Source organism: Phyllostomus discolor, chromosome 2 (assembly GCF_004126475.2).
Source record: "Phyllostomus discolor isolate MPI-MPIP mPhyDis1 chromosome 2, mPhyDis1.pri.v3, whole genome shotgun sequence".
Classification (NCBI taxonomy): Eukaryota; Metazoa; Chordata; class Mammalia; order Chiroptera; family Phyllostomidae; genus Phyllostomus; species Phyllostomus discolor.
In genome coordinates this window covers 51,870,181-51,883,533 of record NC_040904.2, presented here as the reverse complement: position 1 = coordinate 51,883,533, position 13,353 = coordinate 51,870,181, and the positions used below count along the sequence as shown (strand labels likewise).

General features: G+C 34.9%; 1 protein-coding gene across 1 annotated transcript in view; it reads left to right on the top strand.

Annotated features, from left to right (window-relative positions):
• ATP13A4 (ATPase 13A4) overlaps positions 1–13,353 on the top strand; it is a 116,281-nt gene that overhangs the window by 14,001 nt on the left and 88,927 nt on the right. The gene's annotated exons all lie outside the window — the stretch shown is intronic.

Here is a 13,353-nt window from a genome sequence, read left to right as displayed (position 1 = left end):
ATATAGCTTTTTGCATACATATAAGTTTTCAGTTTTCTGGGATAAATACTCAGAAGAACAATAACTGGGTTGTATGGTACTTACATGTTTAGGTTTTTTTTTTAATTACCAAAATGTTTTCTAGAATGGCTGTGCCATTTTACATTTCCATTAGCAATGTATGAGTAATCCAGGCTCTCCACGTCCTCGCCAGCATTTGCTTTTGTCACTATTTTTTATTTTAATCATTTTGATAGGCATGTACTAATATCTTATTGTGGTTTTAGTTTGCATTTCCCTAACAGGTAATGACTTTGAACATCTTTTAGTGTCTTATTTGCCATCTGTATCTTCATATCTTTTGTCAATTATCTAACAGATTTTTTTTTACTGAGTTTAGAATGAATTCTTTATATATTCTATATACTAGTCTTTTGTTGGGTATGTGGCTTGCAAATATTTTCTTCCAGTTGATAACTCCTTTTTATAGGCTCTTTCACAGACCAAAAGTTTTAAATTTTTATGAAACCCTACTTACCATTTTTTTCCTATTAAGATAGTGACTTTGATGTCAAGTCTAAAAGCTCTTTGGTTTGTCCTAGGTTTCAAGATTTTTCCTACTTTTTTTCTTAAAGTTTTATGTTTCACATTTAAGTGTGCAATGTATTGTGAATTAATTTTTGTATATAAAGTGTGAAACTTAGTTTGAGGGTTTATTTATTTATTTATTTATTTTGGCTATGGATGTCCAATAGCTTCACCACCATTTATTGAAGAACCTATTTTTTAACTGAATTATTTTTGCACATTTGTCAAAAATCTGTTGGGCATGATTATGTAGAATTATTTCTTGGGTTCTTGTCTGTTAAGTTAATCTATGTGCTGATCTGCCCAGTCTTGATTAAAGTCTCTATAATTATATAATGTTTTGAAATCAGGCAGAATGGTTGCTCCCTCTTTATCTTATTTTTCAAAGTTGTTTTAGCTATTATAGTTCATTTACTTTTCCATATAAATTTTAGAATAATCTTATACATATCTATAAAACATCTTACTGAGATTTTGATAGAAATTATATTAAATCTGTGTATCAAATGAAATCTCTACTATGCTGAGTTTTCTGAACCATGAACATGTCACATCTTTCCATGTATTTCAATCTTTAATTTCCTTCATCAGCATTTTGTAGTTTTCAACATGTAAGTCCTGTATGTGTTTTGCTAGATTTGCACCTAAGTATTTCAATTTTAAGTGGTTGTAAATGTTTTGTATTTTTACTTTGGTATTAATATGTTCATTACTGGTATATGTATGTACAATTGATCTTTGTATGTTTATTTTGTATTTGTGACCATGATAAACTCACTTATAATTTTTAAAAGTTATTTTGTAGATTCTTTGGGATTTTCTATATAGAAATTGTATCATGTGCAAGTAGAAAGTTTTATTTCTGTGTGCTATTTTTTCTTTTTCTTGTTGTGCTACAACTCCCATGTGATATTGAATAAGAGTAGCGAGAATGGACATTCTTGTCTTGTTCCTGATCTTAAGGGAACATTTAGTCTTTCATCATTAACTATAATGTTACCTGTAGTTTTAAAAGATGCTCCATGTCAAGTGGCAGTTCCCTTCATTCCTATTTCTCTGAGAGTTTTTATCATGAAGGGGTGTGAAATTTTGTCAAATATTGTTTCTGCATCCGTTTATAAAATGATGTGATTATATTCTTCAGTCTGGTGGGTTTCATTGAATTCTGAATGTGAAGTAGCCTCACATCCCTGGGATAAATACTGCTTGATAATGGTGCATAATTCTTTTGACATATTGCTGAATTTTATTTGCCAATATTTCATTGAGCACTTTTGCTTCTGTATTCTTGAGGGATAGTAGTCTACAGTTTCCTCCCTTCCTCTCTCCCTGCATTGCCTCCTTCCTTCTTTTTTTGTACTGTCTGTGTAGTTTGTTATCAGGGTAACACTAGCCTCATAAAATGAATTGGGAAATGTTCCAACCTGTTCAATTTTCTCAGAGTGATTGTGAAGAATTGATCATTCAATTACTACAGATTTCTCTTTTTTTCAAAAAAGAACTTAAAAAGTATGAATCTGATTTTAAAAAAATTGTTATAAGGTTATCCAAATTATTTAATTCATTTAGAGTGAGTGGTGGTAGGTTGTGTCTTTCCAAGAATTGGTTCATTTAATCTAAGTTGTCAAATTTCTGTGTGTAGCTATTCGTAGTATTTTCTCTTGTTTTGATGTCTTTATTCCTAATATTAATTAATAATCTGCATATTCTCCCTTTTTTTCCCTCTCAGCCTTGCTAGAAGTTTGTCAATTTCATCGATCTTTTCAGAGAATGAGCTCTATTGTTTTTCTGTTAATAATTTTATTTATTTCTATTCTTTATTATTCTCTTTGTTCTGCCTGCTTTGAATTTTTTTTGCTCCTCTTTTTCTAGGTTCTTGACATGGGAACCTAGATTAAAACATTGGGAATTTCCTCTTCTACAATAAAAATTTCACTTCCAGCAGTGTTTGAGCTGTGTTTCAGAATTTTCGATAGGTTGTGCTTTCATTTTCATTCACTTAAAGGTATTTTAAAATTTTTCCTTGAATCTTCCCCTTGGGCCCATGAATGATTTAGAAGCATGTTGTTTAGTTTTCAAATGTTTGCACATTTTCCTGTTATATTTATCTTAATACTGCTCAGTTTTATTCCATTGTGGTTAGAGGACAACGTGAATGATTTTAATTCTTTTTTTTTTTTTTTTTTTTTTTTTTTTTTTTTAAAGATTTTATTTATTTATGTTTAGAGAGGGAAGGGGGGAAGGGGAGAGAGAGACATCAATGTTCGGTTGCTGGGGGTTATGGCCTGCAACCCAGGAATGTACCCTGGCTGGGAATCGAACCTGGGACACTTTGGTTCCCAGCCCGCACTCAATCCACTGAGCTACGCCAGCCAGGGCTTGATTTTAATTCTTTTAAATTCGTTGAGATTTGTTTTATTGCCCAGAATATGGTCTACCTTGGGATGTATTCTATGAGCAATTGAAAGGAATGTGTATTCTGCTTTAGTTGGGTGAAGTGTTCTATAAATACCAATTTGAACCTGTTGATGATGTTTTTGAGGTTTTTAAAATATCTTTGCTAATTTTCTGTTTGACTGTTCAATGAATTATTAAGAGAGGGGTGTTAAAGTCTTCAACTATAATTGTGGATTTTTCTATTTTTCCTTTTAGTTCTATTGGTTTTTGTTTTACATGTTCTTCAGCTCTATTGTTTGATGTGTATACATTTAGTATTTCTCTGTTTTCTTGGTGGATTGAATTTTTATCATTATATAATATCCTTCTATGTTTCTAGTAATTTTCTTTGTTCTAAGGTCTATCTACCTGGTATTGATATAGCCACTCTGCCTTCTTTTGACAAATGTTTCTCTAATACATCTTTTTCCATTTTAAATTTCAACCTGCTTAATAGAAAATATAGCTAATAATATTGCAATGATTATGTATGCTGCCATTTGGGTACTGGAAACTTCAGGGGAACACTTTATGAGGTATATGATTGTCTAACTACTATGCTGTACACTTGAATAATATTGAAACTGTTATTAAAATTTTTTTAAATTTCAACTTGCTAGCCCTAGCTGGCATAGCCCAGTGGATTGAGTGCAGGCTGCGAACCAAAGTGTCGCAGGTTTGATTGCCAGCCAGGGTACATGCCTGGGTTGCAGGCCATAACCCCCAGCAACTGCACATTGATGTTTCTCTCTCTCTACCTCCCTCCCTTCCCTCTCTAAAAATAAATAAATAAAATCTTTAAAAAAATTTCAACTTGCTTACATTGTTACATTAAAGCAAGTCTTTGTAGATTGCATATAGTTGGGTCATGTTTTTTAATCCACTTGGATGGTCTTGGTCTTTAATTGATGTGTTTAGACCATTTAAAATTCATGTAATTATTGATATGTGAGAGCATATGTCTGCCATTTTATTTTTTGTTTTGTTCTTTCTGTTTTTGTCTCTCTGTTTTCTGTTTTATGTCTTCTTCTTATTCTTTTATGTCTAAAAACTGTCTACTTAGACAGTTTTTAGAATTCCATTTTGATTTATGGATACCGTGTATGAGTGTTTCTCTTTGTATTGCTTTTTAGTGGTTAAGTACTACACTGTATATGCATAACTTGCCACACTTTACTAGTGTTCTCTCTTTATCAGATCAAGTAAAGAATATTCAACTTTTTATCCTTTTACTCATCTTTGTTTATAGTTGTCTTAAATATTCTGTATACATTTGGAACCATATCAGTATTATAATTTTAGCTTCAACCGTCAAATGTAATTTAGAAAACACAAGAGGAGAAGCAAAGTCTGTTTACTATTGTTCCTGTTTATCATTATTTCTCTCTTTTTCATGATATTCCCAGTTTTCTTCTTTTATTTATTTATTTTATCTTTAGAAAATATTTTATTTGTCATTTATTTAGGGTTGGTGTTTTGGCAACATGTTCTCTTAATTTTTTTTTTCATTTGAACATCTTGATTTCCCTTTTATTCTTGAAGAATGTATTCACTGGACATAAGATTCTACATTGACAGGTCTTTCCTTTTAGCTCCTGAAATGTGTACTACTTCCTTCTGGCCTTTATACTTTCTGATGACAAATCTGCAATCATTCAAGTTGTTTTTCCCTTTAGAGGTAGGTGTTACTATATTTTGGTTGCTTTCAAGACTTTTTTCTTTGTCTTTAGTTTTTACAAGTTTGATTATTATACATGTATTTATTTCTGTGGACTTCTTTGGGTTTATTCTGCTTAGGGTTTGCTCAAGTTCTTGAATTTGCAGGTGTATGTTTTTGGCCAAAATTTGGAAATTTCAGCTATTGAGTATGTTTTTAGTCATGCCTTCTTTCTCTTCTCCTTCCAGGATTCCAATAATATGATGTTTTCTCATAGTTTCATAGGCTCTGTTCAACATTTTTTCACTCTTTTCTCTCTGTAATTTAGATTGAGCAATTTTTACTGTTCTGGCTTTCATTTCACTGACCCTTTCCTGTCCTTCTATTCTACTATTCAGCCCATCAATTGACTTTTAAAACAATAATTGTGATTACTCAGTTTTAAAGTTTCCTTTTGGTCCTACTTTATATTTGCTATTGCTTTGTTGAAATATTTTATATTTTTATTTGTTTTAAATGTGATTCGTTAGAGCATTTATATGATGGGTGCTTTAAAGTCCTTATCAGATAATTCTTACATCTCTTTTATCTTTTATCATCTATTGACTATTTTTTTTCATTCAGTTTAAGATTTCTTGTGCTTGGTAAGACTATTCACAAGTTAAAACCTGGGTACTTTAAGGTATTCTGTAATTAGGTATTATTATAGGACTCTGGATTGTATTGACTGGTCTTTGTTGACAATGCTCCGACAGAGTAAGAGCAGGGCACCACCTCTTACCGTCTGTTGGTGGTGAAAATCCAGGTTGACCACTGAACCTCTGCTGACACTTGAGGAGGGGAAGGCTCTTCATTATTGCTGGTTGAGTTGGAGTGCCAGCTTTCCAATCATATCTCAATCATACCTTTCTGACTTGGAGGATTGGGAGTGCCTCACTACTCCCGACATGGTCTCACTGATGCCTTGGGATGGGGTCTTGTTATTATTAGGTGGTAGTAAAAAGTCTTGACTCTCCACTAGGTTTCCTTTGACAACACCTGGGCATGGGGTGGGGGTGAAGGAACTTTGTTACTGCTGGCTGGGAGTGCAGATCAGGCTCCACACGGTTTCCACTGACACTACAGGGGGAAGGGTGCTAATTGCTGCTTGGTGGAAGTAAAAGTCCCAGATGCCTACTTAGACTTCTCTGACATCATCCTTGCAGTGGGTTGAGGTGCCTCTTTACAATATGATAAGGAGAGCAGTCTGAACTCCCCACTTACTGGTAGAGTTGGGGTGGAGCCACATTTTTGTGTGTGAACTTTGAACCCTTTCTTGTTCATCTGCTAGACAGATAAGGCTGTGTGTGTGTGTGTGTGTGTGTGTTGTCTGCCCTTGTTTTCAGGTTCGACAGCTTATTCTACTTTAAGCCATAGATGAGGAAAAAAAAACAACAAACAACCCCCACCCCAAAACCCCCAAAACAACCCTCCCAAACCAGGGAATTCACTACTATGTCATTAATTCCTTAGTTGCCAAGTTCCATAGCCAATCCACCTTTTCTTCATCATGTGGAGTCTTTTAATGTTTTCTTTTTCTATATAATATCTAGGGATTTTAGTTGAATTTATTGAGAAAAAGAGTAAAAAATAAGCTTACTCCATGTTTCTAGAAGTGAAAGTCTTATATGCTTTTAAAATCAGTATTACTTTTTGGCTCTATTTTAAAATCTATTCTATTGTATAAATTTTTGAAAGCATAAAAAACTACCAAGAAATAAATATCACCTTATTTTTTGCTAACATTTTGTGTATTTTCTGCTCCCTTTTTTCCTGTAATTTTTTTTTATGTTATTGGGCTCAAACTAAAACATTTTTATTCACTTAATGCATTATAAATATTTCCCCATATCATTAAAATTTTATTGTAAACTTCAATTTGATGACTAAATGATATGCCATTTTTGGGGTGGTGTGGTATTTCCCTAACCATTCTCCTTAACTGCCTTAGCCAGACAGACACTTAAGTTCTTTCCAGTGCCTAAGTATATTTTATACTTGTGCATAAAAACACCCATAGAAGTTTACCTTTTCACTTCATATTATTTTCTTAAGAGAGATTCCTAGAAATAATAATTGTATTACCATAGTGAAAATTATAAGCCCTTTTAAGACATTTAGCAAATTGGCTAAATTGCTTTCCAGAAAGTTTGTGCTTTGTGGAAGGCTTCTGCCAGCATTGTATAAGAATGCCCTTGTAACTCCCTCAGACCAGCTTTCGGCATATGTCAAAGATCTTGGCCAACTTAAGTAAAAACATGACATTCTGTTTTCAGTTTTTCCTCCAACCTTATTCAAGATCAAAGTTCAATGTAATTCAATTTGTTGAATTACAAATTATTGTTAAGTTCTTATACTGGGCCTATTATTGTTAAGTTCTTATACTGGGTGCTAAAATGCCAAGGTCACTATAATGATGAAAAAGGTATGTTCTTTTATCCAGAAACCCAAAGTCTAGAAACAGAATTGCTTAATACAATATATACTGAAAACCTGCCCTACATCAGGTATTGTGTAAGTGCTTTATAGGCAACATATTATATAATTTTCACATCAACCCTATGAGGTGGTTATCATTATAATACTTATTTAACGGAAGAAATATTACTTGTCCAAAGGGTGAGTCTTTTCCACTATATTGATCAGCAGTTCCCAAATGCCAGTGTGCATAGAATCAGCTGGGATACTGATCTGGAAATGCCTTCACCCTCTGGCCATATCTTTAGGAATTTGGGGTAGTAGCCCCCAAAATGCTTATGTGATTCTGGTGTGTGTGGTTGGTAGTCTCTCATTTAGGCACATTGGTGTAGATATTTAGTTATGGCTTGCATATAGGGGCTTTATGATCACTGAGCAAGGAATCTTTTTTTTTCAATAGGCAGAGAACCCAGTTGAGGGTAGAGCTGCTTCAACAGTTTCCAGTGCTTAATTTATCAACAGATAGATCATCTCAGCTCTCTACACTTCTATTTATTTATCAGCAAAGAGGTTTCCATCTAAGAAAAAAAATGTAATTGCTGTAAAGATAAATACATGGCAGTCACGCTTAGGAAGGGGCAGCACTCAGTTATCACCTCTGGACCACACTTACTATCCTCACAGGCTCTCTTGACTTGTCCCCCAACAGACACCTTCAGGTCACCCCACTTTTCTGTCCTTGATAATAGCCAGACTATTTCAGTTGAACAAATGTAATGAGTCTCTGCAGTGTGGATGCTGTGGAAATAGGTAGAGCTGGGTTCTTCACCTCAAGGAGCTAACAGTATATTCAGGAAAGCAAATATTTTATTCAACTAACTCAAATACCTATAAATTCTACATAGAAGGCAAACTGATCTAGGGAAATGAGGTCCCCTTCTCCCTTCCTTCTTCCTTCATTCTTCATTTATTAAGCACTTATCATATGTGAGCCCCATGCTAGGTATTAGATGTATAAAGAAAAGCCCTAGAGCTCAGTATCTGGTGGAGATTAGAGTTCGGTGGGCGAGTGCTCTCACAGGAGTATATGCAAGGTGCACAAGAACACAGCCAGTTCCTGGATGACTTCAGTGAAAAGGTGCCAATAGTAAAGAAGTGAGATGAATAAGTAGGGGGTTACTAAAACCTTGATAAGGCAAAGGACATTCCAAATTAGGGAGGCATAATGGACAAATGTACTGAGATGTAAAGGAACAAAGCACATTCCATTTAGAGAACTGAAAGGTATCTTGGCGAAGCTGGTGCCCAGGGCATGTGTGTGATGGAGTGGGGCTAGGAAAACAGAGTTGAGGCTGATGTAGTGGGGGGAAGATGAGCAAAAACTTGTCTTGTCCTTCTAAAGGGATTTACGTGTTTTAAGTACAGGACAAACAATCCTGGTGTGCCTGGACTTTTTGGGCATTAGCACTGACAACCCACATCCTAAGAAACCCCTCAGTCCTGGACAAACCAGGACTGTTGGTCACTCTATAAGGAACTGAAATTGAATATCATTTTATAAAGGTAACTCTGTAGCAGTGTGGACAACAATGTAGACTGAGATGGGCCTGGAAACTGTGGCCCTTGCAGCAATGCTACAGAGAATACAGGTTGAACTAAACAGGTAATAGTATCAGGGATATATCAAAGGAGATCAATTTGAAAAATACCAAGGGGGCACAATGAATAGACCTTGAACTAATTTGATGTTGAGAGAGGGGGAGGGGAATATTAAAAGGAATTTTTAGATTTTTGTGTTATATAACTGGATGTATAGTGGTGGTGGTGATTCAGAGAATGAGAAGGGTGTGGGTAAACTTGAGATTAACTTGGACTGAGGAGGCTTCATAAAATTTTAAATAAATAGCTCTTTTAAAAATTATTAGGGCACTGAAATAGAGAACAGGCTGACAGTGACCAGAAGGGAGAGGGGAGGGAATTTCAGGGGAACTTCAGGGAAGAATGGGAAGGGTTTACAGGAACAAATATAAAGGACACATGGACAAAAACTGGGGGGGGTGGTGGAAACAGGAGGGAGGTGGGGAGAGATAGGTGGTTGGGCTGGGATGGGAGTAAAGGACAGAAAACTGTGCCTGAACAAAGATTAAAATAAAATTTAAAAAAAAAGAAAAAATGCAAAAAAAATTTATTAGGGCGGCATTTGCAAAGCAAACACAAAAGTAAAAACAAATAAACTGCTGAATAAAGACATACTGGGAGATTAGATAGAATATTCTAGGAACAGTGAGTAGTATTAGGACATACTAATTTTAGGTGCAACTTCGCTAGATAATGACTCTGATTAGATTGAGCAAAATAAGGGAAGAGAAAGATAGTGTTTTGCTATACATATAGGATAAGGCAAGTCTGCTCAACTGGAGCTCCACGGATGGCCCTGGGGTTTTACAGCTGTGTTGCCAAGGTCTTTCTAGGAATGTCAAAGTATTGATCCTTCCAGATTTAAATGGTCTCATCTTTTTACTGATCTGCCATATGCAAATACTGTCAGAATATGGGTGCCATTAAGTGAAAAAATTTGGAAGCACTGTGCTAAGAAAATCCCTTTTATTTGGCTTAGAGTCAAACTTAAATTGACATAAAATCATACAACAAAATTTTTAGAATGCAAAATAAAACAAAAATTAAGTTTTTTGCTCATAGGCTATATATTTTTTGCTTTATTGGCATATAATTCACATATAACATTGTATGAGTTTAAGGTGCACAATGTCATGGTTTGATATACAAATCCATGGAGAAATGATGTTCTTTATAAATAAAAAACCTTAGATTTTTAAAAGAACATTCCCCTGTGGTGTAAATGTTACTACTTAAAAAGTGAAAGAACAGGTGGTGATTAGGTCATTTGTCATTTTTGTGTGACAAAATGAAATCAGCAGGGACGTAGCTCCGGGGATATGGACCCTTACAGAATGACTGGAAGAAATAGGGAAAGAGCTATATTAACAGAATCAGCAAAAGTATAATAATAATCATATAGGAGTGTAAGACACTTATTGTGAAATGTACAGTATTATTAAATATATTGATGTTATATATTTTATATATATATAAACAGTTGTAGATATAAGTGGATCCATTGCTGAAACCTGAATATGATTTGGCTGTTAGTTGAGATAAAAACTCACTGACCTGGAAAATGGAAGCCATTGAATGAAAAAGCAGATTGTAAAATAGCATTCATCGCATGGGTTCCTTTCAGTAAAAGAAAAAATATAATGAGTAAAGTCGTTGATTTTGCTGATCTCTGGGTTGTGAGAATGTAAAGTTTTGATTTGTATTTTAATATTTTAATCTTTAAATGTGTATGTATTACTTCTGTAATAATAAATCATAAAACCCCTCTGAGGTTATGGCATAACAATTTAGCCCAGCATTTTGTGTCCTGAATTACCTTGTCTGGGGGTGGCATGCCAGATATTTGAAAAATGTAGAAATTCTGGTCTTCCTTATGGCCCACTGTTCTCCAAATTTTCTATTCTTAGTACCATATTTTGCTGTGTATAATGCCCACCCACGCTTTGGGCCCAAACTTTCAGGGAAACAATCTTTTGTTTTAATTGTTTAATTCAATTATTTATTTATTTATTTATGTTTAAATACTTGTGTTTTGTGTTATAAAGGTATTTTAGCATTTATTTTCAAATATATTATGGTACAAGAAATTTTATGTAACAAATAATTACAAAACCCAAGAACAGATACAAGGTATTTCAGGTACTACACATGTATAATGTGCATCTTTATTTTCCCCTCAAAAAAATTGGGCAAAAAGTGTGCATTATACACAGCAAAATACAGTACGTCACCATTTCCCTATCACTTATTCTAATTTTACCATCTGCTACTCTGTTCATTTGCTTAAAATTCTCAAGCAGATTAAAAGGCTCCTTTTCTACCCTTGAAAACCAGAATCATACATGTTGGCTTGATCTTCTTATCTTATAGAATATGCGAAGCCATCCCCAAGGCCATTCTCAAATCTAAACATTAGCTATGGAAATGAATCCGGTGGCCTTGTCACCTGGGAGGTGCTGACACTCAGTTGATAAAAATGGCATAGTGGCCAGGGAGTCACACAATGATGGGCTAGAACCCCTTCTTGGGTTCAGGCATGGGACTTCCTGAATGTGGCATTCTCAGTCTTTCAGAGGGGCCTGTCTAATAACTCTCAAACAGGTGGCCTACACACTGTATTAACACCAATTTTCACAAATGATGCAATAGAGACCACTTGTTTTTTCCTTAAAAAAAAAGTTGACACTTGAGTAAAGGCCATTTGGACATGGCCTTTGAAGTGGAGGCAGGCATCTCCATGCATGTTTATGACCTTTGATGTGCACCCATTAGTGGACTGTAGGCTGTCACTTAGGTGATGTTTGGGAGGTTTCTATTGTTATGGGAGCTATGGGTGTTAAAATTTAGAGGGACTCAAGAGGTCATACACTTCAACCCTCTCTATTGCAGATGGAGAAACTGAGGCTCAAAGGGGGGAAAGGGATTGTTTAATAGAACCAGAGTTCAGACTAGAACCCAGGCTTCCTTATCTCCAAGCCAGTGCTTGCAAACCTGTAGGCCATGACTCTAGGTAAGTCTTAGGTTGATTGCTTATGGGTTCAAGGACTTATGTGCCCAACAAGCACTGGTGTAGACCCCACAAGCAGAAAGTAGTAGTATGTCATTTGATAATATGTGGCAGTTTTGAGTTGTCATGTAAATGTGCAAAAATATGTTTAAACAGTGTATTAATAAATCAAAACTTTTCTGCTCATTGCCTGAGTTGAAGAGAGAACACTGCTAGCACTCCTGAGCTTTTCCTGGGGCCCTCCCTAACTACATTTACCTTTGCTGCCATCCTCCAACCCAGAGGTAACCTCTCACCTGACATTTGCAATGATTTTTTTTATGTCTTTAAGTATTCTTTTCTAAATTTGTATAGAAATCTAATAACAAGATTTTTGAAGTGCATATATTGTAATCACATTGATTATATTCTTTTATGTTTTGCTTCTCCTGCTTATATTTGTAAGATATATTCATATTATTGCATAAAATTCTTATTTTTTCATTTTTATTGTGTCAGAATATTCTAATGTAAGACTATACTCTTTTGTAAGACTATACTTTTTTTAAAGCCAATTTCATTGTTGCTGGGCTTTTAGATTGTTTCCAGCTTTGAATTTTTCTTTCTTTGCATCTCTTGGTGCACATATATGCACATTTCTGTAGAGAAGATATAAGTGAAATTGCAGGATCACACAATGTGTGTTTGTTCAGCCTTATTATAAAATGCAAAACTGCTTCCCAAAGTGGTTTTAACAACTTATCTGTTACCAGCAGTATTAAGAAAGGGCTCCTCATTCTAAAAAAGCATGGTAACTATTGTTCTATAGCATACTTTTCTTCTACTTCCATTACATGAAAAAGATTTCAGGCATTCCCAACAAGAAAGATCAGTAAGACAGTGATTTTCAAAATAACTTTTATTTACACATGCCCTTGCTTAGATGTCAACTTCTAATGGAAGATCAATATATTCATATTGATCTTATGTTGTTTTCACAGCAGCAAACGGCATTGTTCTGGTAGAAAGGGAAGTGTTTCTGTGTGGGCGTGCATGTGTTGAGTGAGAGGGTGCTCAAGTCCAATGTCTGGCCCATGGTGTAACTATCAATAGGGCTGTCTGCAAATGGAACAGGCTTCCCCAGGAGGTAGAGCTTGCTTCGTTGGAGGTGTGCTAGTTTCAAGTTGTGAAAGAAATGCAGGACCAGATTATCTTCATTCGTTCCTTCACTCAAAATTCTTGACAGCATCCTCCTCCCTCTAAAATCCTATGGTAAGTGACAAATCCTATGGTAAAGGAATAAAGACAAATAATACTTGAGGTTACAATTTATTGCCAAGATAAATTTCTCATTGATTAAAGAGTGAAGTATGACTTTGCAAGGAGATCATTGCTTTCCCTATGCTTTCCAAGTGTTTCTATTTGAGAATTCTCTTAAGATCTCAGTTTTTTTTTTGGTCTGCAAAATGATGTTTGACTGGATGTTTGTTAAGCTCCACCAGAGGCTAACAGCCTATCATAGTCATTATTGGCCTCTCTGTTTACCAGTCTAATGATATTTCAATCTACTTCCTTAGATTGGAATTCCTATGATGTAATCTGAAACATTTGT